Here is a 14927-nt window from a genome sequence, read left to right on the forward strand (position 1 = left end):
CGGCATTGTGAGGGGGGGGGGGGGTACATCTTCTTCATTCTCTGTAACCTACTGCACTGTAATTCACCGTAATATAGCAGTGGTACTATATAGCACTGTATATGGTATTGCATAGTTCTGTAGGTAGCACTGTACAGAAGTCACAATCTCTCCCTAAAATGCCCTGAATGTCAGTTGTCCCTATTTACTCCACCTATAACATATACTGGCAAATGGCTCATGGTAGAGCTGACTTTTATAGGATGAATTTGTTTTAAATCTGTTTTGAATTCCGATTCAACGTTTGACCTTTTCAGCACTGGAATAGGGTACATCAGCCAATTAGAGGGGGCAATTTTGATAAATGTATTTTACAGTGTAAATCTAAATGGATATTCAATCTAAACGCAACGCAAATGCCTGGCCTTAATGAAATGTTATCGTTTAAACGCTTTTTAGAAATCGATGAGGTGTCTGGGTACACTTTCAATTATATTGGGAATTCCAATAATATTCCTTCTCATATGTATTTCATGCATTATTTATTTTGTGATGATATTTTATTACATTTGGATGAATTGATTATTCCATATGCTGTACCTCTTTGATTCCTGTGTTTGATAATAATGGCAAAGAAAGAACTGTTATGTTGGTCCTCTTATGAAGTGTCCATATTTATACCACAGCCCTACTACAATGTACAGTGTTGGTTCTATTTGGGGATTGTCTTTTTTTCATAATTAGGTTTTACTAGATTTGATTGTTTCTGTCAGACTTAATAATTTGTTTGACATCTTTAATGGTTCTTGTAATGTATATGTCTCAGTTTTGAAAATGTTATATGCTGTATTGTAATTTAATACGATCATTTTGCTGTGTTATAAACCTTATGATTATGGTGATGTGCTGAAGGGGTTGCAGGTAGGTGTGCATCTTTTCCCCCTTACTGGTCCTGTGCTCTCTCCAGGGTCTGTGGTTCCTTTTCGCTCACACTCATAGAGCGGACATGCACAGAGCCCGCTCGGGGGAAGCAGATGTTTCCCCCTGGTGTTTGTGTATTCCAAGCCACCCATTAAATCTTCTTTGAGCCTAGTCAAATCCCCCTTTTGATCCTTTTTCCTTTTTGTTCCCCTCCTGATGGGTCTCCATCTTCCTCTGTTTGTTCCCCTACCCTACTACAATGTGTATATGTGACATTGTTTGAGGGTGAAGATTGTTGTCTAGAGAATGCCTGGTGGTTTGGGTAGTAGGTGAATTGAATATGCGAGGGATTCTGACCTGTTGTTACTGCACATGCACGAGTTGCGTATTAGGCACCACACACGGGGTGGTTTCCTGGTAGGGGCATAAAATAAGCAGACAGAGATCTCCTTATATGGAGTGGCCTATTTCTACCTATGGTGGATTCTCTGGTATCCGTGTCAGAATTTGGCAACGCAGGCTCTGTCTAGCTTTAGAGGGGTGACTGCTGGAGGAGAAGGGGGTATGAGATGCACACCATTTTAAAAAATTGTATGCATGTACAATAATGCGCTATTGTTATCCTTTTGTATAAAATGCAAAAAATATATTAGACTACAGGTAAAACAGGTAAATATATCAATCAGATTCTACACAATTGGGTTTGAAGAAGCGGACCAAGTCCATGAAACATGTCCCTTTCACATGACCTTGTGCAGGACATTGATCATTTGTAGACCTGTGTGATTCTTTTTGGAAAGATATGCGGACACATTTTTGTTATTCGCAGATCCGGATATATCCAAATGATAGAAATGACGAATGAAAACTAATCTGATTTTCTGATAGCGAGATTTCGGACGAAATTCATTAGCGGTTTTTTTTTGTTTCATTGCAGCAAAGTGACATTAGACAAAAGACAAAACAAATTATTTTTCTTAACAATCTGCAGAAGAGAGAAAAAAAGCATGAGGTTCCCCCTATTGATACCAGACCCTTTAGGTCTGGTAGGAATGTTAGGAGGGACCCCCTAAGTTAAAAATAAAAAAAGTGTGTGTGGGGTTCCCACCAAAATCCATACCACGCCCTTTAGGTCTTGTAGGAATTTGTAGGAGGAACCCCACCCCCCTTAATGGGAAAAAACATGGGGTCCGCCGTAAAATTCCTACCAGACCCTTAGTCCGAGCACAGGCCTGGCAGGGCAGGAATGGGGGGACAATTGACAGCCCCCCTCCCTTCACCTTACCAGGCCTTGTGCAAGGTCCTCTTCCCCTCAACCCTGACCCGGGGGTTGTGGGGGTCTGTGGGCAGGGGGCTTATTTGCATAGGGGTACCCCTTTAAGGGGGCACCCAGATGCCACCTCCTTGTGAATAAGTAAGGGGTTCTTGTACCCCTACCCATTCACTAAAGGGTTCAAAGTCAATGTAAATAAAAAAAACACACTTATTAAAAAAATCCTTTTAATGAAAAAGTAAATGGAGTCAAACCTGAAGTCAGCCAAGTTCAGAGGATAGACCAGTGCAAAAATGTTTCAAGGTTAAATCCTCATGAATAAAGAGTATACTTGACAAACATTCTCCATGTATGTTTAACTTGAGGGCTAACGTAAGGCTTAATACCTATATACATATCTACCAGTCTATTAAATGATAATTTAGAGGTCAAATGTTTGATTACAGACTAAACAACCTAAACAACCAGTTTTTATCATTGCATGTATAACAGTCTTAAATGGCCTTTGGTATTTTGCTGTGGTTCTTTGGAGCTATGTGGATGACATTTGATAGACAAGACCTTATACAAATCCTGGAGGAAATGAGAAACAGCATTTCTGCCAGAGGCTATAAAATAGAAAAATTGATAAAGCCTTAACAAAAGACCAGGGATATTAAAGAGAGGTTCATTTCAGGATAGACCTGATGATAAATGGATTCTGAAAAACTACCTCAATGCTATGAGTGGTTGAAGTGAGTTTATTGTTTGTTCACATTGATCTCTCAATTTGAAACCATGGTCTGTAATTACTGTGCATCATTTACACAATAGATGGGAATATCTATCTTTCACAGCTTAGCTTTATTATATACCGTTTAAAGGTTTGTCACCACAAATGTAATATATAGTAAAGTTCTACCTGCATATATAGCCACAAAATCCTGTGTACATCACGGTACATATACAATATGTATACTGTATGTGTATATACTGTGTGTGTTTGTGTGTACAAACACACACACACACACACACACACACACACACACACACACACGTGCATATATTTAGTTTGGAAGGCATTTTAGTACACAGAAATCCTCTTAAACCCTAGGTGATTGATATTTTAGCTTGCTAAAGCAATGTTTGTCATATGTAATTGCCCCTTTTTTAATAAAAGAACATTTTATTTTCACCTTTTTAAAAAATCCTTTGTTGCATGTCTGCAGCAACTTGCTATCTACATGCACTTACTCCAGTGATGGCTGCATGTAGACCATGTTTGCACAATGTACTGTATGTGTAAAAACAGCTACTTGAAGTCTTCATTGGAAGCCTGTATGGCACGGTGACAACATAGAAGTACTATTGGGGACAGGGCAATGTCACCCCATATGCCTGAACAATACTACAGTACTTAACTGATTTTTTGTTATGGATTTCCATAGCAGTAATAGGCCAGTGGCAGGAGAAGACACAATAGGGGGGAAAAGATCAAAACTGGAGGAGGCAGAATCTGAAGCAGTTGAAGATTTGAAAAGATAGACACTGATTTGGTTGCCATTCACAGCTGCTCCTGTTTTTTTCTACTCCAGTTTTGATAAGTTCACCTCAATATATTTTAAAGTCAATTGTAAGGTATACTTTTTAAATAAAATAAAGCTCAATCAATGGACTTTGACAAACTATGACAATTGACAAACAGTGGGAAAATTTTTGTAGCAAAACCTTATGCTATTCCTTTCAGTACCACACTGTATTAAGTACAAACTTTAAAACAATGTCAACACAGAGCGCACCAAAACACCTCAAAAACACAAGCCCACATTTGAGAGCTTACTGGGCCACTGTGGTAGAAACAATTAAGGCAGTTTTTATTGAGAAAAAAGTCAGTTAATTATGTTGGAGTCAGAAACAGGGATAACACTATCTGCTTTAAACCCAGCAATACACTGAGGCAACAACTGGTTCACCCAAAAGACCAAACACCAAAACACAAGATGAACAACATTGTGTATGCAGTTCAGTGCAGTGAGGAGTGCTCAGAATTGTATGTCGGTGAAACAAAACCGCGTATGGCACAGCATAGAAGAGCAAAACCCTCAGGTCAGGATTTGGCAGTATACCTACATCTAAAGGAAAAGGGTCCTTCCTTTGAACACAGTCAAGTACGCATCCTAGACATGGAGGAGGACTGGTTTAAAAGAGATGTGAAAGAGGCCATTTATGTAAAAACCGAGAATCCAGCTTAAATAGAGGTGTGTGTGTGGGGGGGGGGGGGGGGGGGGTGTGAGACATCTATTGTCTGCCACATACAATGCCTGTGTAACTTGCTTCCAACTTTGGTTCCTTCCACCACCTCTTATGCCACTATAGGACACAGTAGTAGCATAGGGACTGGCAGATGGAATCGAAAAACTCAGCAAAGGACATGGCATCCGATACACCTAAAAGTGTGTTGGATGCAGAAGAAAGAGGTACAAAACAAAGACCATTGGCAAGCAGAAGGACAGGTAAGTATTAAAGCTTAACATCAGGCAAATATAAAATACACAAATGAATGCCTCTGTGTATTAATTAATAAATCCTTAAATATGTTTTAACCACCTGTGAGATTTAGCATCAAATTGTAGCACATTAAAGGAAAACTATGAGGTGAGTGAAAATCACTCAGCCTCATAGTTTGAGCTAACGTGTGACAATGTAACTAAATACTGTCGCTCGCTCACTTCTCGATCATGTCGTGAGACTGTCACTCACAACTCCCTGCAGGGATTCCCCCCCTCCCCTGTCCGATCCTCCAGTGGGTACAGCTGGCTCTGCCTCTAGATACAGCGCCAGCTGTCAATCACACAGCTGGATGGATCTTGACAGAAAAGTTGGGATCCGTCACGGCTGCAGCGATCTCAGTATGCTACAGCTCGCGGTATACTGAGCTTTGGGTCATGGGAGGATGCTAGTTCGTGTCCTCCCGTGACCTTGGGGAGAACTATGGGGAAAAGCACTGACCCCATAGTTCTCCTTTTTTAAGGACGTAGTTCACTCGTAAACATGTTCTTTTTAGGGCTTCCTGCCCCTTTTTAAAAGTTCACAAGTTTTCCCTCAAAGGGGCTTCTCCAACATAAGAACATAACTTTTAGCTTTAAGCAAAATAACGTGTTTCAAAGTCTCTCACCGACTTCAAGTTATTACTTTAAACCTCTCCCACATAGGCTGCATCCAACAGATTTGCTACACAGGCTGGTTCCAGGATGGAGTCCTCCTGACTCCTGGACAGACACCTCTCTTGTCTTCCAGCTGGAACCCTGAACCTGAACCAACATCCTTTTCATAAGAGGTGTGCACAGGTGCACCATCATTCGGTGCTGGTCACCACTAAAGCCCGGACCCAGGAATGGAGATTTCTGCCCTCCCAGTTCACTTAGAAATCTCCCGACTCCAGGATCCCAACTATAATCCCAAAAACCTGGTAAGTATTGTAAAGCCAGCTCTTTCCTGGTAAAAGTACTTTCCTGGAACCCCTCAGCCCCTCTTGCTGGGAGTCCTGGGTGACTGATGCCACATTATACTGTGGTATTGCCACGCAGTGCCCCACACCTTTAATATCAGCATGTTACTCCCCTCTTCCTTTCCAGGGCATTTCACAGTGTTGTGATTTTATTTTGACAATTACTCATGCATTTGAACACAAATAAATTGATATAATTTTTGAGACATCTAGAGTTTATTTTTGCTATAAACCATATATAAAATAAAACGCCAGGACAGCAGGCACACCCCCATAATGATTCATTTTTAGAAGACAGACACACTGATGTAATCTTATTTTTGGGCAAAATTGTTTAAATGAAAAACCATGCTGGTATTAAGGTGGTTAAGGTGTGCTTAGTCTTTAAAAGTCACCCACGGAAGTCAAGTGTAAGTCTTCTGTTAATAGCAGAGGGAAGTTTCCTGGAGGATGAAATTGTATTGCAGTGAAAGTGGATTGTGCGCAATGGCTAGATGTATTGGATGAACACAGGACACTTTAACCCTACCCTACCAACTCTACCCTATCCCCATCTTGAATCACAAGCCTCTCCTCAGCTGTAGCCAATTTCTTTTTTTTTCTCTTTTTCCATCAGGTTGAAATCATCCCTCCTCCCCTTCCTTTGTTGTGAGAGTGTTCCCAAACATGAACACAGGTAGTGTTTGTATTTGCGAGGGTTGTGATTGACCCATATTTTACTGTGATATTGTCTGATTATTATTTTACTGTAAAATTCGATTTTTTACACATTGCTACACTAATGCATACCTTATATTCCTTATTTTCTTGCACTGTTTTGTGAGGGATTCTGTTTGAATATTTTAGGGCTGCTGGTATATTGGCAAAATCTTGCACATATAATGATGGATGGTGAGAGATCTCCCGGTCATCATATGTTCAAATGGACCTGCGCTATGGTGATAGTGGTACACCCAACTGCTGTGTTCAATATGTATGGAATAGACACAAATGAGGTCAATGAAATCCAAATTACACTGTGCTTAAGTGAGTGATCTATAAAAAATGTGATACATGTCTAGAAATTGTGTATTTGATGCAGTTTTCTCAGAAACCACAACACTCAAGTGTGGGATATAATAAAGTGGTAAATATCTACAAGAAAATATAATCTCAGCAAAGGTACAAACCCGTTATGTACACAAGTGGCATGTGTATATAAATAAATGTCTTTATAACCAAATTAATCATATAAACAACAATCTATAAAGTGTAAAGTGTCATAATAAATGTCCTTTAAAGATTAAGTAAAAAATATTATTCAAAAAATCAATATGTCCATATGTGAAGTTAAAGTGCTCCGTGCTTAATAACAGAAAAGGTCCGCACACAGATAGCCATTGTATATGCGATTGTTGGTTTGCCTTTCAACAATCCCTGTGGGAGACATTCAGCAACACCACCTCCTCCCGCTCTTTACGGATATAAGAACCACGCGACTTCTCCACTTGAGGTCTCCTCATAAAGAAGGTCCAGAAAGCAACCAAAAATTGCTCATGGAAAATAAATGGGGACATTCATAGGTTTAAATGTGTTTCATCCCCAAAATAAAAGGAAAATGCTGCATGAGCCATTTTGTGATTTTAGCTTTTTCACTCACCGCAGCTTATGTGATTTTCTCAAATTTAAAAAAAAATCAATGTCATTTTCTTGCAAATATGGCCACCTGCGGACATTTTGTATACTGCATGTGCACAAAATTTGCTCACAAATATTATTTTCTGATTAAATGATGGCCTCCCTACTTTTAGTCTGTGCTGAATAAAAAATATCAAATTGGAGGTACCACCTGCAACAAGAGTTTCATTTTAGCTTAATATTTTCTTGCCCTCTTCTACTATGAATACATAATGCAAAAACACACATTGAATATTTTCATCATAAAACACATTCAGTTTCTCAGGTAATAATGAAGGCAGACATTCCTATTCAGAAAACAGCCGAAGAAAGGACACGATAAGCTAAACCACAGTTTTTCTCAACAGAAAAACTGCAAAAGTTTTTTTTAAATCCTTTTCAATGTATATAGTTTACCTGGAGAGGATAAAATGCTTTAATCATCTGCTTAGTTTACAGGTATTTGTTTGTCTATAGCTAGCCGTATGACTCTCTGCTACCAGGTGGGTTGCCTTGTTTGTGCAGTAGAATCTGCCTTAAAGTGACATTAAACTTAGGAGTTAAGAGAACTATGTGGTAACCTTTTTATCCTATAGTTCATGGGAAGACCTATACTAATGTCCTAACGTCCTCCAATGACCCAAAACTCTGTATATAGTGGACTCTTGCCCACTATATGCTGAGAGTGCCACAGCCAGGCTGGGTCCTGACAATACTGTTGAGATCCACTTTGCTGGCTGGCTGACAGAGTCCTCTGCCTATGTAGAGGCAGAGCCAGCTGTGCCCGTCCCCTCCCTGTCCATCCCTCCAGCCAACACTAACAGTCACCACTCTCTACAGGGAGATGATCGGGAAGTGAGTGAGCGGCGGTATGTGTTTGCTCACTTGCCGATCAATAGAGCCGAAGTGTGACAGTTCCAATGTCACATCGGCTCTAACTATGGGCATATGCAATTCACTCACCCTATAGTTCTACTTTAAACCTTAAAAATACATTTAATTACCTTAACTATTAACCAAAAATATAGCTTATGTGTGTATCACTCGGCTGTAGATCCTCAAATCATCTCTGAATTTGTGCTGACACTGCCCTTTCTTCTGGAGGGTGACTACTTTTGTTCCCCATGGTCCCTGTGTGTGTTGTAAATTGGCCACCGCTCCAAGCTCGCTCCTGTGATGAACTACAATCACAATCCAAATGTATTCGTAAACTAAACATAACATAGTACTCTATCGTGGTAGCGAGCTAGGAGCAGTGTCTACTTTACAACACTCACAGGAACCATGGGGAACAAAAGTAGCCACACTCCAGAAGGAAGGACAGTGTCAGCTGTAGATCCTCAAATCATCTCTGAATTGGTGCTGAGTGATGCACAATATTTTATTATTAGGGTATTCACTATTGTATTTTCTTTTCTACCTTTTAATTCCAAACTGTAATCGGATCAGTAGGATGTTGCATGCAGAATATGAAACTTTACTATCAATTTAACTCTTGACAATATATAGCAGAGTAAACAAATGCCCCCCTACAATAAAAACAAACCTTATATAACAAGTACTTTGCTTGATTTCCACACTGTACATACAAAGGATTGCTTTTCTAAAGTGAATTGGAACAAAGCTGAAATATTTTATCTTGAAAGGATTGGACGTAGTTATGCAGAGTTCTATTAAGATTAAATTTTTTGAAAGGCATACATTTGGCTCCTCAATTTACCATTCTTTCTATGTATTAAAAATTCACTGTTTTGTGGTTGACCTTCCAAATGATGGGAAAATTGTAATTAAATTGGTTATGTGGTGCCTTATCAGCTGATGCCTTCTCTTATAATAGATTTTTTTTGTTTTGTTGGTATTACAGTTCACTATCGCTAATTAGGTAAATGTTTGCTTGCCTCAGACATTGCCAAAAGGTAAATTGTTTTTTTGTAGTTAGTTTATTAAACGTAATTTATTCTATTTGCTAAATAGGAAATCTTTACCTTTTTGTTAGCTCTCTTTTTTTGGAATACCAACTATTTAAAAATCTCCCATGTATACCGAGAAAAAAATACATATTAAAAAACTGCACCTTACAAACTCTTTATTTCTTCCTTCCTAGCTGGTGATCCTGCCAGTCTTGGGTCTTTTTTCTGGTACGTGGCAAGCTGTAAGGCCTTCAGTGAGTTCACTGCAGCTTTGTCACCCTTCACAGAGCTCTGTTACTATGTCTGCTGAGGGGAAGGGTAATCAATGTTATAGCTGCTGAAAACATCCTCTGCAACTCCCTGCCAGTGAAAAATAAGTCATCCTACTAAGCAGGATGTAGCAGTGGCTGTTGCAGTTACTAACTACTTAAATGTTTATGGTGCTGGCAATAGCAGAGAAATAATAGTGGAGTGGAAGTAGTACATGGCCCAGTCCTCTAGCACAGTATGGTAGACATGGGATCTGTGAAAACTGCCCCAAGCTGTGCATAAAGCATTGTTTGATTTTGACTTTAGGTTTGACTTTAGCTTCATTTTTAGAAGCTTTCCACAATTGCCCATTGTGTTCCTTTACATTAAGGGTCCAAGAATGTGCTAGTGGTTTGTGTAGTAGTGACCTCATCAGCATTTTTGTTAATTCTAAGTAAACTTTTGCTTTGCCCATTTAGGGCAAAGGAACAGATGCACCTTAACCACTTTAGCTCTTGTATCTGTTTACCCCCAGTGCACCAGAACAACTTTTACATTTCCACTGTAGGCCTGTTTATTTGGCAGTAACTTTGTCAATACTTAAATAAAAACTCCAGTTTTTTTAATTAACTCTTGTAGTGCGGCTACCTCCAAACTGCAAGGGTTAAGTGCCCATTTTGGTCTAGGGTGGTAATGTTCACTCACCCCTCCTTTCCCTTGACATTCTCATGTTTACTGAACTTGCATTAGATATGATGATCCTTTTAATCCATAATCCCATGTTTCGCAAACTAGCTTTTTCAAGGGATTGGAGGTATTTGATCTATTGTGAACATACAATCAGTTTGTTACAAATAATCATTACATAATTTTTCCATTAACAGTCATTATTTACAGTATCCTTTTTAACGCGTTCATTTTATACAAAGCAACAATTTGTTTTCACCTGCCATGATAGTTTAGGGCAGATGGGAGTCTATCCAAGGATATGGGGGGGTTTCAAGGGTCCCCCTCTCTCTTTCCCCTACTCGGTTCTATGGCGGGAGTACAAGGATACCCAGGACCAGAACCCACTTTTTATTTTCCCTATGTGTTGGTTTATCCAACATCCATCATATACAATGGTCAGTATTATATTTCAGACAAGGGAGCAATATTGTGGTAATGGATTTTCTACAGAATGAACAAATGTGTGAAAAAAATCCTAAAGAACAAGGAGTAGTATAGAATAATAAGCAAACATGAAATTCAGCAATATAGTTTGGAATTATTCATCAAACATATATGAAGGGCTTGATGGGTAAGAACACAGTAGATTTTCTAGATGTAATTGCTGTTGTATTTGTCTTTTTTTTTTGTGATATCTTTTCTGTATATTTTTTTTTCTGCACTCTTTTTTACTCTGTGAGGTATGCATGTTTCTATAAAAAATATGGTGGCAGCTATTTGTGTGTAAAGGGTTAACTGAAGTGTTACCCAACTCTAGTGACAATCACTCTGCCTGCTGGCCTTAGATTGTTGTCCTGCAAGCTGGAAAATCTGAGTCTGAGAGTGATATCACACTGCCAACTTGTTGGCACATAACAGGAGAAGCTGTTATGGTGACCTAAGATGACCTTAAGGCTGAGGTTGTGACCTTTATTAACCACTTGTCATCCGCCCGTTGTTAAAAAACGGACGGACGGCAAACTCACATTTGTGGGTTGCCGTAAATAGACCGCTTATTTTTTCTGCTCGTGTGCGCCCCCAAGTGCACACACGGGCAGAAAGAAAACCTGTCTGTTGTGGGGAGCCGTTACCGGCTGTTTGACATACAAACGATCGGTGGCGCTATAGCCGCTGATCGCTTGTATGTTGCGGCTGCACACCCACCCTCCCCCTTTTAGGGTCCTGCCACTGTCCACCCTCACCTTCAATCCCGGGATCCGCTACCCCATCTGTGGCCCGGGACCGGCTTGGGTGGTGTCAGGAGGTAAGATGGGAGGGAGTTAAGCATCTTCCTCCTTGCTGATCTCCCTTCGTACCGCGAATGTGGAAGTGATGTGTATTTCATCACTTCCGCATTTACCTATCAGTCATCTGGCTGCTAATGTCTTAGAGACCCCTAATGTCTCCAGGAAGAGGACCTGTTAGTGTGCCTTTGCTATTATATAGGGGGGTTGTTATCCCCCTATGTGATAGCAATGACATGAAGTGTAAAAAACAAAGGGAAAAAAGTCACATAAAAAAATCAAACCCCCCCCCCACAAAATATTTAAGTCCCCCACGTTTACGCACATATAAACGTAAATACATGTTAGATGCGCCAGCATGCGAAAACGACAATTACACTACACATGTTGCATATCGCTGCGAACGTGTCAGAATGAGAGCAATAATTGTAGGACCATCAATCATTGATGAGACTAAACTGATGAGCGGTAAAAGCTTTTAAAGCGTCGCCTATGGCCAATTTTGGGTATAGTAGTTTTTTGAGGTTTTGTGGGTGCACGCAATTTTAAGGCCAGGTCAACTGTTTGGTGTCTTTTTACCTGAAGTGACCCCATCTTTTATATTTTACCAAAAAATTGGGTAATAAATGTTTTATAATTTAATATAGGGGAAACAATTTTTTTTTTTTTTAATTTTCAGTAATTTTTTCCTTACCATAGTAAAAAATAAAAACCGCAGTGGTGATTAAATGCCACAAAAGAAAGCTCTATCTGTCCCAAATTTTTTTATAAAATGCATTTCAGTACAACATTGCATGACGGAATAAATGTCAAGTCAAAGTACTGCAGCGCTTAATACTGAAAAATGGCCTGGACAGGAAGGGGGTTTAACACCACGGACTTCAAGTGGTTAACAAATCTGTTTCCTGCCAAATTGTTGGACAATCATTTGACCCAATCAATCAGATGGACCATAGCCAGGCTTTGCATTAAGGGCAAAGAACTGACACTTTATAACATTTATGAACCAAAGCAGCAAGATGAACATTTTTCCACTCTTGCCTACAGAAAACTCTCATCCTCACAAAGTGTTGTTGAGGATTCATATGTTCTTAGTGCCCCAATCCGACCAGCTTTCTCAATTCAGAATGACTTGTACAAAAATTATCTGGGAATAAATATGGTGAATGTTGCTCCAATCCACATAATCTATTAGTCACAACCAGGTGTTTGAGAGGTATTAAAAAAGTACTGTATGTGGCAGACAATAGATGTCTCAACCCCCCACCCCCCCCACACACACCTCTGTTCAAACTCGGCTTCTCCATTTTTACATAAATGGCCTCTTTCACACCTCTTTTAAACCAGTCCTCCTCCCTGTCTGGGATGCATATTTGACTATGTTCAAAGGAGTGACCTTTTTCCTTTAGATGTAGGTACAATCCTGACCAGAGTGTTCGGCTCTTCTATGCTGCACCATAAGCTGGTGTAGCTGCTGTTTTGTTTCACCGACCTACAATTCTGAGCACTCACTGCACTGGACTGCATACACAATTTTGTTCACCTTGTGTTTTGGCGTTGTGTCTTTTGGGTGAACCAGTTGTTGCCTCAGTGTATTGCTGGGTTTAAAGCAGACAAGGATGTGATGTTTTTTAAAAACCCTTCTGAGTTTCTCAGACACACCAGCTACATATGGATGATCAAATTCTTCCATTTGTCATGCTTTTCACCCTCACTGTTACTCCTTGGCATTCTTTCCTCGTCTTTCTGTTTTGACAAAAGCCCTGGATACCCACAAGTTTTAAGGGCCCCCTGAGGTGTTTGAATTCCTTTTGTCTTGGTCTCTCTTCTGGTGGGAATTTTCTTTGCCTGGTGGTGTAGAGTCCTGATGACTCCCAGTTTGTGGTCTAGAGGGTGGTGGGAGTCAAATAGCAGGTACTGAACGGTGTGTGTTGGTTTTCGGTAGACCTCTATTTCCCTCTTTTACTGTTACTAAACAATCCAAGAAAGCCAGTTTGTTGTTTTGCATACCTTCCCACGTAACCGTGACATTATGATCCACTGAGTTGATATGGTCAGGGAAAGCCTGTAACTCTTGTTTGTGAATCCTAACCCAAGTGTCATCCAGATATCTGGACCAAAAACTGGGTGTAATTCCCTTGAAGGCGGCCATGTTTCTGCCTATAGAACTTGTCCTTCTACCTTGAAATAGGTGGTACTCAGGCAAAGGTCCAATAAAGCACACACTTGATTTGTTTTCCTTTTTACACAGATATAGCATGACCTGGATGAATGAGAACACTCACAGACATATAGATGAACCATTTATTTTCTGGGAGACCACTACACTGTCCTTCAGGGAAAAAATATGGCTTATTCAACCTCTTATAGAAAAGCTACCATGCAAAATGTAGATGCCATATCACAGGGTTCTCCTGATGTACATACAATTCAAAACAAATCCTGGACTTCCGGTTCCGGCGCCTGATGTAGCGGCAGCAGTGGTTAGAGCTCCCGCGCGGCCAGGGCCATACTTGATATAAAACCCTACTACAGCTTACCGAAATCTCTTGGAAGATCTATTGGCTACTACCCTCTCTATCACGGCACCATATGGAGAAATTTCTATACAGACGCCGGTACACACCCAGGGGTAAACCCACACCAACACGCGGCAAAAGACCGTTACCCTCCAAGATGGCCGCAGCCTCGGAGAGACCAAGTCTCAGTGCTTCCTCTGATGAAGACATGACGGCGTTGTCCGATCATAGCCTGATAGCGGCGGAGGTAGCAAAATTGCTGAAGCCCACCATACAAGATGTGGTACAGAAAGCGGAATGGAAAGGCATACAAGCCTTGCGACACGATCTGATGAACCAAGCTCAGAAGCTATCTGAAGCAGAACACCGCATCGCACTCTTGGAAGAGGAGTTCACAGGGTCCTCCACACAGATCAACTCGGCTCAACGCCAAATCCAATTCCTGGTGGACCGAGTGGAAGACCTAGAAAACCGCTCCCGGCGGAATAACCTGAGGGTCATAGGCCTCCCGGAAACTTACCACCCCTCCATGCTGCCAACCATTTGTGCACACAACATCCCGGATTTATTGGGCCTACAAGCTCCGTGCAAGGTCGAACGGGCACACAGGGTGGGTCCTAACAGACAACGCACCTTTCAAGATCCGACTGAAGCCGTCAAGTTCCTGGAATAGGCAGCCGTCGGAGCTCCGGGCGCAACAGGCTCCGGTTCCGCGAAACGGGTTACCCCGGCGAGAAAAACCGTAACCCGCCTCCCAATGACCCCTTCTGATTCTCCCTGAACCTGGCTGCACACATCGATTTCAGCTGGCGATCCCCAGCGTCCACTTACCTGACCGCAACACGACCATTGGCCACCGCGACAGGTGCTTCGGTCACCGGCCATTTTAGATCCTCAACTCCATCTGGATTCTAAAACTTCTCCCACTGCCCGAACATCACTAGGAGATGTCAGTGAGTACCCACAATATCAATGGCCCCT

General features: G+C 40.9%; 1 pseudogene; it reads right to left on the minus strand.

Annotated features, from left to right (window-relative positions):
* LOC108788553 overlaps positions 1 to 14156 on the minus strand; it is a 72325-nt pseudogene extending 58169 nt beyond the window's left edge.
* Between the last annotated feature and the right edge of the window lie 771 nt (positions 14157 to 14927).

The sequence above is a fragment of the Nanorana parkeri genome, unplaced genomic scaffold, assembly GCF_000935625.1.
Source record: "Nanorana parkeri isolate BGI_ZX_2015 unplaced genomic scaffold, ASM93562v1 scaffold333, whole genome shotgun sequence".
NCBI classification, from domain to species: domain Eukaryota; kingdom Metazoa; phylum Chordata; class Amphibia; order Anura; family Dicroglossidae; genus Nanorana; species Nanorana parkeri.